Source organism: Pseudorca crassidens, chromosome 13 (assembly GCF_039906515.1).
Source record: "Pseudorca crassidens isolate mPseCra1 chromosome 13, mPseCra1.hap1, whole genome shotgun sequence".
Classification (NCBI taxonomy): Eukaryota; Metazoa; Chordata; class Mammalia; order Artiodactyla; family Delphinidae; genus Pseudorca; species Pseudorca crassidens.
The window spans coordinates 28,821,880-28,837,762 of NC_090308.1; the positions used below are offsets into that span (position 1 = coordinate 28,821,880).

At 39.4% G+C, this 15,883-nt stretch overlaps 1 protein-coding gene and 1 long non-coding RNA gene across 3 annotated transcripts in view; one reads left to right on the plus strand and one right to left on the minus strand.

Annotated features, from left to right (window-relative positions):
* Positions 1–15,261, minus strand: part of TBPL1 (TATA-box binding protein like 1) — a 29,822-nt gene extending 14,561 nt beyond the window's left edge. The window contains exon 1 of the mRNA XM_067702041.1: positions 14,946–15,261. The gene's annotated coding sequence lies outside the window, so the exon portion shown is untranslated. The remainder of the gene's footprint in view (positions 1–14,945) is intronic.
* Positions 15,262–15,328: 67 nt separating this feature from the next.
* LOC137204519 (uncharacterized) overlaps positions 15,329–15,883 on the plus strand; it is a 110,706-nt gene continuing 110,151 nt past the window's right edge. For both annotated transcript variants that reach the window (XR_010933674.1, XR_010933673.1), the window contains exon 1: positions 15,329–15,371. This is a non-coding gene — a long non-coding RNA (uncharacterized lncRNA). The remainder of the gene's footprint in view (positions 15,372–15,883) is intronic.

Consider the following 15,883-nt stretch of genomic DNA (forward strand, 5'->3'; position numbering starts at 1 on the left):
ACATTTCTGTCTAAAAATTTCCACAATAATTTTTAAAAGCTGTTTTAAAAGAAAAAAAGAATTTCCTTACAGTAAGTCACACTAAGACAACATGGATTTTAATTATATTACTTACAAAAAAAAAGAAAAACTAGGTTAGAAAGGACTATTCAGAGCAAAGGAATTACTAGCCTCTTTGCTACTAAAACATCTAGAATATCCTGACCTTATCATTTAAAGAGGGCACTGATATCCAGATATCCAGAGGAAAGTAGGATGGCATGAGATATAAAAATAGTTGTATGAGGAGAGTCTCAGGACATTTAGCACAAGAAAGGAAAGATAGCAGTTGCTCTCAAATGTCTGAATAAAAAGGAAACTGAAAGATCCAAATGAAGTCGCACGGAAGCAGGCCCCATAAAGCCACACCCAAAAGCAAATACCTGCAAAGCAGAAGCCTCAACAGAAGGTAAGTGTCCCAAAAAAGGGGAGGTAGGGCAAAATATTAACCAAGTTAGGAATGTTATAGAATGATTCTCTTATTAGGTAGAAGATGCCACTAGATGGTTTCTAAGATGCCATCTAATTCTCAAATCCCAGGGTTCCAACATCTTACATGAAGACATACTATAGACAAATTTACATACTAAATTTCATACTAAATTTCATACTAGAATTACATACTAAATTTCAATTTTCATTCTAGAACTATTATGTTAGTTTAGTTAAATTAACATCCCAATTCTGAACTTCCCACCTTCCCTTCAACAAGCATTCGTGTTCAAACGGGCAGTAAAGGGAGAAAGATGCGCTGAGGGGCAACGGCGGAGGCAGATGACCAAATTGCAAATTCTTTGTTTGGCATGGTGACATCATATCATGAAGACATTTCTCCGCACGGCCCAACAGCTTATACTTTATACCAACAGTCCTTGGGGTTGGCATTTTTGTGTTCTAGCCACACGAAGAAAGAAAGTTTTATTAACAGTATGCCTGGGCACAAAAACCCTTGTATATTCCAAAGGAAAGGATTATGTAGTATACCACTCATATAAAACAGTTAAATGCTTAAATAAAAGCAAAAGTATTTGATGTACAAAACCATCACTGCATTAAGTTAAACAGAAAGTTAAACTATCTTCATTACATATGTCTCCACCTTCTATCTCTGACTTAATCTAAATATCAATTCTGAAGACTGGCAGCAAAATGGTTATTACAATTTTTAAAAATCTACATTAAGAGAATTACAAAGATACTGTTTTTATTTTATTTTTTCTTTTACACTGGAGCATAGTTGATTTACAATGTTGTGTTAGTTTCAGAGGTACAGCAAAGTGATTTAGTTTGTTGTTTAGTTTAGTTTTTACGTATATCTATTCTTTTTCAGATTCTTTTCCCATATAGGTTATTACAGAGAAAGATACTGTTTTTTAAACAACTCTGAGGGTTGCCAGCAACTATCTATTAAAAAAAAATAGTAAAGAGGAGTATATTAATATGTTTTAATCAGTGAACATATTTGTAATGATGCCTAAAAGGTGGTGGAGGAAGATTTAAATGATGCTGATTTTCTGAAAATGACTGCTTAAGGAAAGATAACTCAATGGTTTACACTGCCATGAAAAAGTTCCAGTATAAAAAAGTATTTTGCAGTTTAAGAATACATAATCAATACTTACCCCATATTAATAATGCTTAAACAGTAGCCTGCTTAAGAATTTCACTTTTTTTTTTTTTTTTTTTTTGGTACGCGGGCCTCTCACTGTTGTGGCCTCTCCCGTTGCGGAGCACAGGCTCTGGACGCGCGGGCTCAGCGGCCATGGCTCATGGGCCCAGCCGCTCTGCGGCATGTGGGATCTTCCCGGACCGGGGCACGAGCCCGTGTCCCCTGCATCGGCAGGCGGACTCTCAATCACTGCGCCACCAGGGAAGCCCAAATTTCACTATTTTAATATGTGCTAATATGTATCTGTAAAGTAAGAAATTTTGGATGTCTAATGGATGCTATGTGACTAGGGGCTGACTCTAAACTGTTTCTCCCCTTATTTGCAAAATACAAACAACACTATTTACTCACCATATGATTGATTTGAGGGATTAATGAGCACCTCACAAATTATAATATGCTCTATTAAAGTGTTGTCACATTAGTCAATGCTAACATTAATATTAATTTTAACTAATGTACTATTATAAGAGGAAAAAAGTATTTTACTGAATACAACTTGAAATCTGGCGATTCACACTCAAAAATGAGAAATCTGGCATACAGATTCCTTATTATGTAAAAGCAAAATTTATTTTGGATAGATTTCTTAGTATTTCAATTACATGGTCTTAATATATGATTTAATATATGATTTTAAAAGATGGCATATCATTTTCTGATTACATAAGAAATACTTAAAGAAAAAAAAAGTCATCCATAATCTCACCACAGTGATAATTACTGCTGTTTTTCTATGCTCATGTAGGCACATGAGCCTGCTAAATCCATATATTTATCTGTGCATATTAAACAAAATTGAGATCATATGCATATGGTGTCGTATCTAGTCAACAAAGGATTTTATAAAAACCTTTGACAACCTGAGATAAGAAAAATAGCAATATTGAATTGATTTTCCTTGAACACTAATGAAGGTGAACTTTGCAAATATGAATACTTGTATTTATTCTATGTTAACTGCCTCATACCCTTTGTTCATTTTCCTTCTGAGATATCCTACTGATTTATAAAAAGCTCTTATATGTAAAGAAATATCAGCCTTTTGCTTGCTTATGCTATTCCTTCTGCTAAAAATGATCAATCCTGATTTCTATACCTAGCTCATTCCTACTTGTTCTATAGCTCAGCATCACCTTCATTCAATCAATTCTATAACAATGAAACGGAAATCTAAGCATCAGGCCCAGTCCCAGCAGATGGGGGTCCAGCAGTGACCAAGACTTGGCAGAGGGAACAGCTGGTGTTCTCAGCTCTGAGGTGAGTGAGCAGTGTGAAGTGTTCAGATGTGAAGAAGGGCCAGCCTGGCTAGAGCGGGAAGACGGAAAGTGGCATGAGACCTGGCTGGAGATGCAGGGAGGGGTTAAATTATGCCTTCTAGGCCAAGTTAAGGATTTTCATGTTTATCCCAAGATAATGGTGGGCTAAAGAGAAGCAAGAAATGACATAATGTATTTGCTTTTCATGAAAATCTATCACTGCCATTTCTGTAACAGGAGAATGGACTGCAAAGTTAGAACAGGCAGAAAACTCAGTTAGGGTCTAGTGCGGCAGTCCTGGTGAGAGAGGACAGTCGTGGGAGCAGGGTGGATGAAGACGGAAAGAAGCAGATTGAAGAGAGACATTTTTGGGAGGCAGAGTGAACAGAGCTTTGTGACTGATATGGGAAAGAGGAAAAGGGAGATGGAGGATGACTCTAGGTTTGTGGCCTAAGATACTATCTACTGGGACAGGAACACTGAAGGGAGAGCAGGTTTGCAAGGGGAGATGGGAAAAGGAGGAGGGGTAAGGATTCTGTTTTGGACATGTTAACTTGAAGGAACTTGTGAGACATCCAAGAGGAGATACAGACAATCAGATAAGAGCCACTGCTCAGGACAGGCCTAGGTCTAGACTGGAGGTGAAAACTTGGAAACCCTCATACAGAAGGTAATTAAAACCATGATGGGTAAAATAAGAAATCAAAGGAACTACGACATCTGATCTCCAAGACTGAGCCAGAGCGTCCATTACCATGATGAATGCTCCGAGTCTCATGACCACGCTGCTAGTTGTACTACTACACAGCACTTTCCCACACTACAGTGAAATTTTGTATTTCTGTCTCCTTGGTAGACAATAAGCTCCTTGGACGCGTGATCAATTCTTACTTATTTTTGTACCCAAGTCTTGGAATAGTGCCCAAGGCATGAGACACATTCAATAAAGTGTCTATGAGAGGTTAACTGTTAGCTTGAGATTATTAAACAGCAGCATCTCTACACATGCGCACACAGACACAAGTTTTAAGAGCGCAGGCTCTGGAGCAGATTACTTGGGTTAAATCCAGACTCTACCACTTATCAGTCGTGTGACCTTGGGGAAGTTATTTAACGCCTTTGTGCCTCAATGTCCACATCTGTAGGATAAGGCAGATAACAGCACCTAGTGCCAAGTGTTGGGAAAACTAAAATTTCATGCAGAGCATTTAGCATAGTACTTGTACACGGTAAGCATTCAAATTTAGCTATTCTTATTGTTACTATAATTATCTCCTTTCTTCATCTTCCACGGATAGAGAAATGTTCAAAAATGGAAAGGATTTCCAGTTATTCATTGTGGTTCTCCAGCTTTGGAACACAAAAACAGATCATGTTGCTTCAGGGCTAAAAGCAAGGGTAAAAATAAAGAATACAATTTTGATGTATCTGGTAAATGAAATCAGTATTTAAAAAACAACTAAATTTAACAGTGAATTAAAACAACAACAACAATAACAAAACCGTTTCAAACCAAAACAAAAAGTAGTTGTTGATTGTGTGGGTTTTTTGTGGGGTGGGGAGTTGGGAGTCTGGAGGAGAAGGAGAGAGAAGAGACGGGGAGAAGAGTCTCACCAAGTCTACTACAAATTACAAAACAGACATTTTGCCAACATTTACTTAGCTAGGTACCTGCAAAAACAGGAAAACTGAATATTAAATTGTAACAAAACTATTCATCTGTTCATTTCATTTAAAGTGTAAATTTATCAGTTCATTTTAAGTGTAAGGCCTCAGTTCTTCCCAGAAGGTCTTACATGCATCCCTATTTTCCCATATTATGAGCTATTATTTAAAAAACGAGGAAGTTTGTCTCTTTACAGAGAATCTTAATATTTGCCCTAAGTTACCCATAATAAGCAACTACAATTTGTGAGACTACTCTAGCCATTAAGCTGATGCTAATAACACAACAGAATTTTTTAAAGATTATCATTTTCTTCGCAAGTAAAAATATTAATTAATTAGGTTGCTAAAAAACGGAATAAACCCCCTTTCAGCTTGTGGTTGGTGTCAAGGTTGGCATGCATAAAGTTCAATTTTTTCCATAATCTGATTTTTATTTCAAGGGTATGAACACAGGATTCAAACTTGAACTGCTGACAGCTCATCAAGAATTTAATCCAGAGAAAACACTGCAAGTTGAAAACACAACAGGTGGAATTTCCTATTTTGACAGTTTCCTTTCAACTGATTTTACAGGTTTACCCTTCATATAAAATGTCTGCTCTAATGGAGACAACCTGTTTAAGGCCTAGGTCATGTATGACTGCCATTTTTTTAAAAAAGGAAGGTAAGAATTATGAAATTCTTATGTAGCTATTATGAAATTAGCTACTTGGAAAATAGTGTACAGAGTTCAAACTTTTCTAGTTAAAAAATAGTTTTTACTATTTAGTAAAAAATGTAACATACTTAAATAAAAGTAAAAGGGACTGCAGAATGAATACTCTTTCCACATGTAAGCACCATTAAGAATTTCCTGTCTTACTCAGAAATGGGCAGATCTTTCACTGATTGAGGGCTGTACCACTCAAAAAAGATAAATATGTAGAACTTGGTTGAAGATCAGAAGAAAGCCATAAAATTTTTTAAATTGGAAACTAAGGTCTGTGAGAAGGACTAAAGGGCACTGATTTAAACCTAGCACAACAGTAAACTGAGTAATTGATAATAACGTACAATTAAAGAAAGTATTCTAACACAGACGCATAAAAAGAGTGATAAGGAGGTTTTCTGATGGGAACATTGGTTCTTAACTTTTAAGAAAAACCCAAAACAGAACAAACAAAATAAAAGCTATAAAGAGGTACAAGCCCCAAAGATATTGATTAACTAACCTTTGTAGGGCCCTGATTTTAAAAACATTTCCAAGTTGTTTCTAATGGGGCAGTCAGTTGAGAACCACTGGGCTGAAACGCCACAACAGGTCAACAAAATAATGGAATTTCCCTTTCAGCAGGTCCTTAAAATGGGTTATATTCTCATATCAGGACTGTTTATCATACAGAACATCAAGACTTCTGCACTCTTTCCCATGCATTGTTTCCTTAACTTGGATTCATGCATTGAACGGTCACAATCTGCCTTCTGCCTCTGCATGGGATGAAATGTTACAAATGAACTGCTCATTGCTGAATCCAATGTCACAGCTGACACTCCCTCCTACTGGACCGCTCCAGAGCATAAGCCCTGGGAACCCCTGATTCCCCCGATTCTTCCTCACCATCCCCTATCCTGGGCTTCTGAGGCACCCTTCCTAGGTTCTCCCCATCTCAAATACTGCTCTGTCTGCCTCTTATGTCATAAATTCTTCAGGGAAGTCCACGACAGTCCCTGAAGAGCTCAACAATTGGTTTCAGAGGTGCAAACCCCCTTGAAATCATATCCACACAAATGTGGATGTACATCTGAGGAGGCCATTATTTTCTTCATATTCTCAAATGAGTTTAAGATCCTTGAAGGTTATAAACAACTGCCTTAAATCCCTTTCCAATTTAAGCTTTCCAGACTTCGACTGCTACCCATAAATTTATGGCTCTTACTTCAATCCTGACCTATCAGAGATTTGAAACCATATTCCTGTCTGGTAGGCATATTCATTAAGGTAAACCAACACATCCAACACTAATAATTAATCCCCTCAGAAACACCTGCTGTCTCCAGATTCCTAATTTTAGTTAATGGAGCCGCCACCCCTCTCAAACCTGAATCCAAAATTTCAGAATCATCCTTCATTTCTCCTTTTTCTCCTACACCCAGTTAGCTTCTCGTCTAGCTTTTCTGCATCCCAAGCGTCAGTGTTTGACGTTAGGCTTTCACGTGCCATTAAGGCTACAGCCTTCTAGTGGAATTCTCTGCTTGCAGTCTCCACAATTTAGTCCATCTACCAAATAAGCTACCAGAATTGTCTTCCTAACTGTGCCACACCCCTGTTTAAATAAATATCTCTTGGCTCTCTTACATAGACAGCTTGGAATGCAGTGAGTTTCATGTCTCCAAATTAAGTTTTATAACCTAATCTTCCACTTCCAACACACCTTAACTGCTTCACAACTTTTTACCACTCCTCTTGCAACAGCTGACCCTTTCCTGATTTTATATCTGCCTAGGATGCCCCTTCCCCACTCCTTCAACTAACAAACTCTTACTCACAACTGTATTCATTAGCATGCAATGGATGTGAACCAAGCACTACGGCTAGACACTGGGAATACAGCTCAGAACAAAACAGTCAGGTAAGAAACCCTCATGGCAGTTGTATTCCAGTGGAAGAAACAGACAATGAAAAAGGACAAGCCATGAAAATAATTAGAGAATGTGATCTATGTTATAAAGAGAAACTCTAGAGTGATCCAGGAAGGTCCCTTAACTTCCTCAGAGATGAGAAATTATTCTTAAAATGAGATCTGGAAGGCTAAGCAGGAGCCAGCCACATGCAACACTGACAGAAGAGACCCCAAGTGAGGGCCCAACAAATGTAAGGGCACTGACTGTATTATAACTGTCCACTCTACTAGACTGTAGGCACCATGCTCCTTAAAGAGAACAATTTAATATAAATGTCTTTAGAATGTGGCTTAGTGGCTGGCACTTGGTCATCAACTCAATAGACCGGTTTTAGTTCAGACCCCCAAGTCCTAAAGGGCAACTGTGTTCTAGGAGTTTTCACAAATACAGAAATATAATACCGTTCTGATGTAAGGAAAGAATAATTTTGGTTAAAACACACATACAGACCCTTAGCACTTTTGGTATATATTCTCTTTCCCTTTTCCTAAGCTACACTCTCCATTTCAGCCCCAAGGGTCCTAACTCATCCATATCCTAAGTTTATTCCATGAAAGCTGGTTATAGACTAGCTACCCTGTCAGTTACCTTCAGCATAACAACCATCCTTTAAACAGGGTGTGATAATAAAGCCATTATTCCTCTCTTTAGAAAGTGAGAGTGAGGATACAATACAGACAAATTAAGTGAAGAATATAGTTTCAGACATCTGAAACTCTTCTAATTTAACAGGCCCTAAACAAAAAGCCTACAAACAGTAACTAAAAGGCACACATTCTTAATGTACAGACAAATTAAACTATCACCTAAGTAGGTTTACACTATGCATTGAAGCAGAATTTTCAAGATTACCAGCCAGCCAAAGGTTTTCTCTAAAGACTTACATTATCAATATGCTGCTGAGATAATGGAAAAAGTATTATTCATAGAGCTTTTTATCAGTTGTGAACTGTTGAGCCACATCACATCCCTTACTTCAGGTCCTCCCCCATCAACAACAAAAAAGAGGAGAGAACTGAGTTAAGCAATCTGGTGGACCTTTGAGATGAGCACACCAGGTTGGTGTTGAGGAAGATCTAATGAACTGGTGACTGTGCCTTCAACATGGCTGTGGCTCCTACCACCACCCTAACCTGCCACGTCCTGGGATGTGGTCAACCCATGAGCAATTAACGGTTGCTCATTACAACCTCACTAGGTTGCACATACATACAAGAAACTGGAGATGCCCAAGAGGTTCACTGCAGCCATAAGCAGGTGAAAGATAAAAGGTTTTGTGGTTCAACAAAAGTATCTGGCAAATTAAAAAGAATGGAGAGGTTCTTGCTCCACATAAGCTGCAGGTTCATCGTGAATCTTAACAGAGATTCAAACAATGATACGGTCTATAAGTGTTGGCCATACTCATAAACCAAATGCCCATCTTCAGATTTGCACTTTTGGGTTACACACTGATTTTATTATCTTCATATCTGAAAGATGGCAACACCTGTCCCTGAAAAAGGGTGGTGTTAAGAACACCGGAGAAACATTAACAATGTATTAGACAGAATAAAACACCCAGGTTTTATTCTGGGCAACAGTATTGACACTTTGGAGACCTGCTGTCCTAAAAATCTCCCAATACAGTCCTCAGAATATCTAAAATTAAAGGATATATACATGTGCGAGTATATATATGAAACAGCCATGATCATTTCCTTGCTTATCTCCATATTTTTTTAGACCCAGAATCCATGATGGCTACAGGAATTATGTTAACAATATTATATCAATACCTCATCTATTCTGGCCAATGTAGTTATTAGTACGCAATGAAATCAACAGTATCAACTAAATGTCACTCTCTTCAATCAGGAAAACAGAAGTCATGCCTCTAAATACAAGCATATTTGCCAATCTTCTTGGCGGGGTGGTTATAAAAACCAACTAAAACAGAAACTGCACAATATAGAAGAAAGAATTATAAAACTTTATCCCTGTAGATTTAAAGCAAAACATACTTTTAATAATGTTTTATATAAACTTCTATATGTTTTATAAAAAATATTATTTCAACTAAAAACCAAGACCTACATATTAGCCAATATAGGAAAGAACAGTTTGTGATACATTGTACTTAAGAGAAATATTTATTTTCTAGTCAACAGTTTCAAAGGTCCACACAACTAAACTAAAACATTTGGATTTAACATTAAAAAGTTAGCCATTTCAATAGCAGCCTAATAAACAAAGCTATAATGATCAGGTTATCCCCTACTAGGCAGCCTCAGTATTTGGTGTCAGCCTTACCATAAACAAATAATCTTGCAATCGTATGCAGTCATTCCTGAGCCACTTGAATTATTGGAGCACAGCAGTAGTTTCAGCTACCTCTAAAATTACAAGAAAGCTACTATGTAGAGCACATTTATAGTGACACAGAAAACCCAAGTGATAATGACACCAATAAGTTTCAAGTTTACCACCACCTAAGGCTATACAAGTAAAAAACAGTGTCTTCTAAAAAAGGGCTAATTCTGCTAAATGAAACCACTGGGGTCTATTCCTTTTATTCAGAAGTACCACACAACTAAACAAGCAGTGAAGTCCACAGGGAAATAGCATTTCAATAGCTGCAACATGGTGCCAGACCGGGCTTTGTTGGCCGTCCTTTTCCAAGAAACAGAGATGTCTCTTTTTACTGAATCCATCTGCCATAAGTGATAACCAGATGTCTGTGTGATGATCCAAAATTAAAACAAAAGTGCTTCCCCCTCCCAAGACCTAACAGCAGAGATGAGTCCAATAGCCAGCATCACAAACAATTTCACTGTTTTAATAGCCTCCAAAGGAAAGAAACAAAGCATCTGAGTGGTCTAATGGTTCACCTTTAATGTACTACACCTCACACCACTGAGTCAAGCACCAGCTAGTAGTTTTTCAGCTAACTCTGCAGAACAGTGTGCTAAGTGCTTTACACTTACTTTTCACAGCAACCCTATGAGGTAGTACTTATATGAACCCCATTTTGAAGATGAGGAAACTGGGGAACGAAGGCAGTGAAAAAACTTGCTCAAGGCCACACCACTAACAAGCAGCATCGCCACCACGCTGAACACAGGCAGCCTGTCTCCAGAGTCCATACTCTTAAGCGCTATACTAACCCTAATCCCAAGAAAGCGTAACTGATTTTGATCAAAACTGGTTTTACAGGGCTTCCCTGGTGGCGCAGTGGTTGGGAGTCCGCCTGCCGATGCAGGGTACACGGGTTCGTGCCCCGGTCTGGGAGGATCCCACATGCCGCGGAGCGGCTGGGCCCGTGAGCCATGGCCGCTGAGCCTGCGCGTCCAGAGCCTGTGCTCCGCAACAGGAGAGGCCACAACAGTGAGAGGCCCGCGTACCGCAAAAAAAACACAAACAAAAAAAACTGGTTTTACGATGAAAATACTTGTAATTTATCAGAAGGAAAAAGGTTAATGCCTGATATCTGGAACCATTTAGTTAATAAAAACAAATTCTGACTTTCAAAATGTTGTGAGTTCTCACCTAGTGAGTTAAAAAACAAAAACGTATCATGGATCAAGGTCTATGGACAGAAGTCTATGATGGTAAACACAATTATAGTACCAAGAGTCATCCACACATGTCCTGAGAAGACTGTCCTTCAGATGCAATCTGATTTTCAGTATTCTTTCTTGACGGATGAATACTGCATGGTCAAAATCGCCAGCCAAAGTTTTGTGCTGTATTTTTTTGGTGAAATTTCAAACAGCTTCATTATGGACTCCCACATGAAGGCTGATTTGAACTGTCCCAGAATTCACCTTGTGTTTTTTTAGCATTTAATGGGATCGTCAGCAGCACACCTTCCATTACAAAACAAGCCATTTAAACCAAATTGTGAATTTTGTCACCCTTTAGTCACAAGATAAGACCAGATAAGTACAATTTTTGATATGACCTGATTCCTTTCCACTAATGACGCACTTCTGGAATCTTGCTTTTTCACAACTGTACAAACACATACACTCAATTTTTCTTCTAAATAAATTGTGTCACAATACAAAAATCAAATTTGTCTACGTGGCCTGGAAAGACCTCAGATAAATATATTCTTTCACCCTTCTGAAATTACCCGAAGTGGCAGTCATGTAACAAGAGCAAATACTGTATCAACTCAAGGCAGTAAACCATTATTTTTATTATTTGAATTGGTTAAAAAAAAAAAAAAAAAGCCCTAATCATGTTTGAGAAATTTTGCTGTTTAGAATTTGCAGCCAGTATAAAAAGTTAATTTTAGGCATCAGGAATTAGATTCCTAATTAGATTAGATGCCTAAAGGTTCCCCTCATCCACTAGATAAGTCCCTGAAGTGAAAGAAATGAAATATATATACATCCTTTTATTAATATGTTAATCTTCAAAATACACACATATGCAACATGAACATACAATATGATGGCGACTTACAGTCCCGATCCCCAAGAAACTTCTAATTTAGCAGGCACGATGAAATCCATACATCAATAACTATAGCACCAGGCAGTATGTAATAAAGGATTTAAAATTCAAATTTAGGTTTGTCATGTTTTAGTATCTATGCATGTCATTTCTCTGCTATTTACAAGTGCACAAAAAGCACCTGAAGAGAAACACTTCCATCCAGCTTTGTACACCTGCCGTGGCATCAAACATATTAAAGGTACAACAAACATGAGTGTAAATTTCAGGAAATCTTTATTTATTATTTCAAATGTCACAATACAGCTAAATTTTCAAAGCACTACAGGTGTTGAGCCATTGTGGAAACATTCTACTATCAATTCTACAATCAATTTACACTTTATTTTTCATAGCAATAATAATTCATCACATGGTCTATGATGCAACAGAAAGAAATCAATCACCAGGTAATTACGGGCCTCCTCACCTAAAAACAGCACTAATACCCACTCAACTAGATTATACAATATTTGCTGATTTTTAAATACTGTGCCACACCCGTGCTAAGAAAGAACACTCTCCAAAACTATTCAGCTATAGATTCTGCATGTATTCATTCTACCTTACAGCAAACTCTGCACATTCTATATATGTATACATCCACACAAATTTCGACATGACAATTTTCCACATGAAACAAAATTGTGGGACTCACTTAAATTGTTCCCTCTAATTTGGCAAAGTGTAATTTCAGTCAAGTATTCAGATGCAAAATGATCAGAAAAGATGGATGTTAAGAAAAGGTTTTTAGAGTACAAATTATGAAAATCTAAGGTTCAATTAAAAACACACAGCAGGCTCTACAATACTCTTTTATTTTTAAAAAAGTGACTACATCTCCAATTACAGTGTTACCACTTGGACTTCTGAAACACCTTCTATTCCTAAACGTTCAAATATTTTTACGTGTCTTATTTCAATGCAGTCTTGATTCTTGGTTTAAGGCTCTTACCTGTTGTATTCAGAATAAATACAGAGCATCTGACATGATCACTCCATTTTCCATATCAGGGGAGGGATACAGAAGGAAAATGCAACAGACAAAGTAACATTAATGAAAAGGATATACAGGCCAAGGACATATGTTGAAAATTCCATAAGAAACAGAAATAATACAAATATCATAAAAAATCACTTTTGATTGGGATGTGATTAAGTAAGGAGAGGAACTAAGACAACACAAAACGTTGGGAGTGTTGGAGCAGAGAGCAGGGAAAGCAGGGATTGTTAATAAAGGTGGAAGTCGGGGCTTAAATCCTTTCCCCCATCAAACACAGAAGGGGTAAGGGATAGAGGCAACAGCAAATAAAATCTAAACGAAGTGAGTGTGATGGCAGCCCTGAGACTGAGGGAACTCACTAAGTCTCGTACACACTGAGAAAATCCTGGGACTCAACGTCCAATACCCTCAAGTGTGGTCACCCCCCAGAACAACATTCACAGAAGTACAGCTACATGAAGAGATTAAGAAAAAGTCCTTGATTCACTAACCTAAAGATGACAATATTAGGTTTTTCTTCTTAAGAGGTTTAAAATGCAATTTTAAGTTTCCCAATGTTTATACTTCCCATCTTTGTCAAAGGAAACTGCCCACCTCTTTGCACATATATGAAATTCCGTAACAAGAGATGCTGCACCTCAATTCCATGAAAATGCCAAAGTCAAAGACTCTGTTCTGGCATCAACCAATCAAGAGCACAGAGCGGCAGATCATTACGAAAAAAGCGGGCTGGGGGACAAGGATGAAACCTATTTGCTTAAGACAAGCCAGACTTAGCGAAAAAGGTAAGGAACAAATAGAAACTGTGGTTGACATCACTGCTTCTGTTATTTATCAATTTTATTTTCATCTTTAATCTTCAGCTTTATATAAAGAGCTTTGTTCCCACTGGACACAAAAATAGTATTACTGTAATATGCATACATGGCCGTTTCAGCACGCCACAGGAAAACCTCATTTACTGACCTAGAATGGTTTTGGAAAGCATAAAACCATTAAATAGTTAGAGACGTAAGGCTTAAAGAGATAGCATAAACTGGCATTTAACATATCAACTGCGAATAATTCTTTAAACCACACAGTGATAAAAATCCTTTCTCGATTTGAATGAACTGCCATTTTCTCAAACTTTCCAAGAGACTGCAGATTGTACTAGAAGAGCTGAACCTTCTCATATTTCTCTTTCCCAGTTTCCCCAAGGAATCTGTTATTATTTCTTCACACAATAATCACACCAAGCTTGTTTCCGTTTCTTTCCTTGAGCCAGTTTTAAGGCACTGTTCTTAACCCTAAATACACAAGCCTAACGCTGGTTAACTGCCGGTGTCGCTCTGGAACTGCAGGTGACAGATGCAGTCAGAGAGCTCACAGATGTGGATTGGCTGCAGTCTGAATCCTATCGCAATGAGCACACTGACACAGCCCGCAGATGCACATCTCGGCAGAAGGAGAGAGTTTAAAAACCGTCATTCCCAATTAAATTTACTTTTAGAGCTTCTACTGGCTATCATTAAGCGCTTGCTTATCCCGACTCTCAACCCTGCTTAGCCCTACCTACTATCCATTTTATCTTCCTCAGTTCCAGATCCTTCTTCATCAAGTCTAATTTCTGTTAATTCTACTACTAATAATAACATAAAGCGAGGCTGTTGGCATTGCCAGAACCAGGAACCGACGAAGGTGCTATTTGGGAGCCGGCCCGCCGCGGCAAAGGCCGTTGGAAGTTTTCTGGGAAGCAACGGACCCGCTAGCATCTTTGCACGATTTCTCTTCCCCTGGGGGAGGGCTCCATAGAGACGGATGGGGAATCTCCCTTCTCCTGTCTTTCCCAGTGGTGGCTAACAGGAAAAATAAAATACCTCTTTTCTTATCCTACACCTCGCTGGATAACGCTCCCAGGCAGTGACGCCCCACCCCCAACCCGTTATCCCTGATGAGACCCCCAAATATCACCCTGTCCTCCTAAGAACTGGACACTCCCTCGGCCCCCGGACCAATTTCCTACATCTGAGCGCCTCTCCCTCAGGCATCCGCCCGCACACACCCCACCCGCAGCACGGCCCCGGCTCCGCACACGCAGCCCCGCGCCAAGTCGCCCCGCACCCGGCACTCAGGCAGCTCGGTCGCCCGCGCTCCCCCCGCCCAGGGTCGCCGACCGGGTTACCGTGGGAAGAGCGGGCGGCGGCAGAGGACGCGGCGGCAGCGCTGCTGCCGGTTGCGGCGGGCGCGAAGGATAAGCTGGAGGACAAGGATAATGATGAGGCGGGCGCGCTCCCCAGTCTCCATGGAACTCCCGCCCCGGCCCGTTGCTAGGAGCCCCCGAGGCTCGGGCTCAGTCTTTCGTGCTTTGTTGTTCCGGGTACAGGGCGGCCGCTGCTTCCCCGCGACAATAAATAGACGAGACGCGGGGGAGCACAGAGACAGCGCGCGGAGGCTAGAGCGCCGCCGGACAGGGCGCTCCTGGGCTCCTCGCTAGCCAACCACTTCCGGCTCTCACTGCTCCCGTCACTTTCCCCCGCCCCTTCCTCCGTTTTCCTTTCCTCCTTCCTGGTGCCCAGGTCCGGCGCGGCCTGTTGGAGAGCTTGGCGAGGTGGGGCTGGTGGGTGTGGACTAGGCTAGACTTGTGCTTGAAAACCGCTTGAAAAGATTTCGAGAAAACTAGGTATCACTTGTACATCTTTAGCTGGTAGCTAAACATGAGCACGTAATTTCTGGCGTAAAGTATAATATAAACGGATTTTAGGGTTTTTTGTTTGTTTTTTGTCAAAACCTTGGAACTTTCGTTAGCTCATTCAATTTATAGAAAAGGTCCACCATTCAACATAATTAGCGAAGCTAGCCCTGAGAACTATTTTTTTTTCTAATTCTAATGAAGACATTTTCTGTGAAAAAGTCCTACTTCGCTTTTTCGCGTTAATTTACGACTTCGCGATCAAACTCTCATGAATGAATTCTAATCCTAGTCCTAAAATAGAGCGATAGGATATGAAAGATGAAAGAATAGATACACGGGTAAATTGATAGATTAGATAGATAGATAGATAACGCAGGGAGTTTAGGTCAAACTTCTGTCGCCTGTCCCTTCGATATTCCTTACTCAGC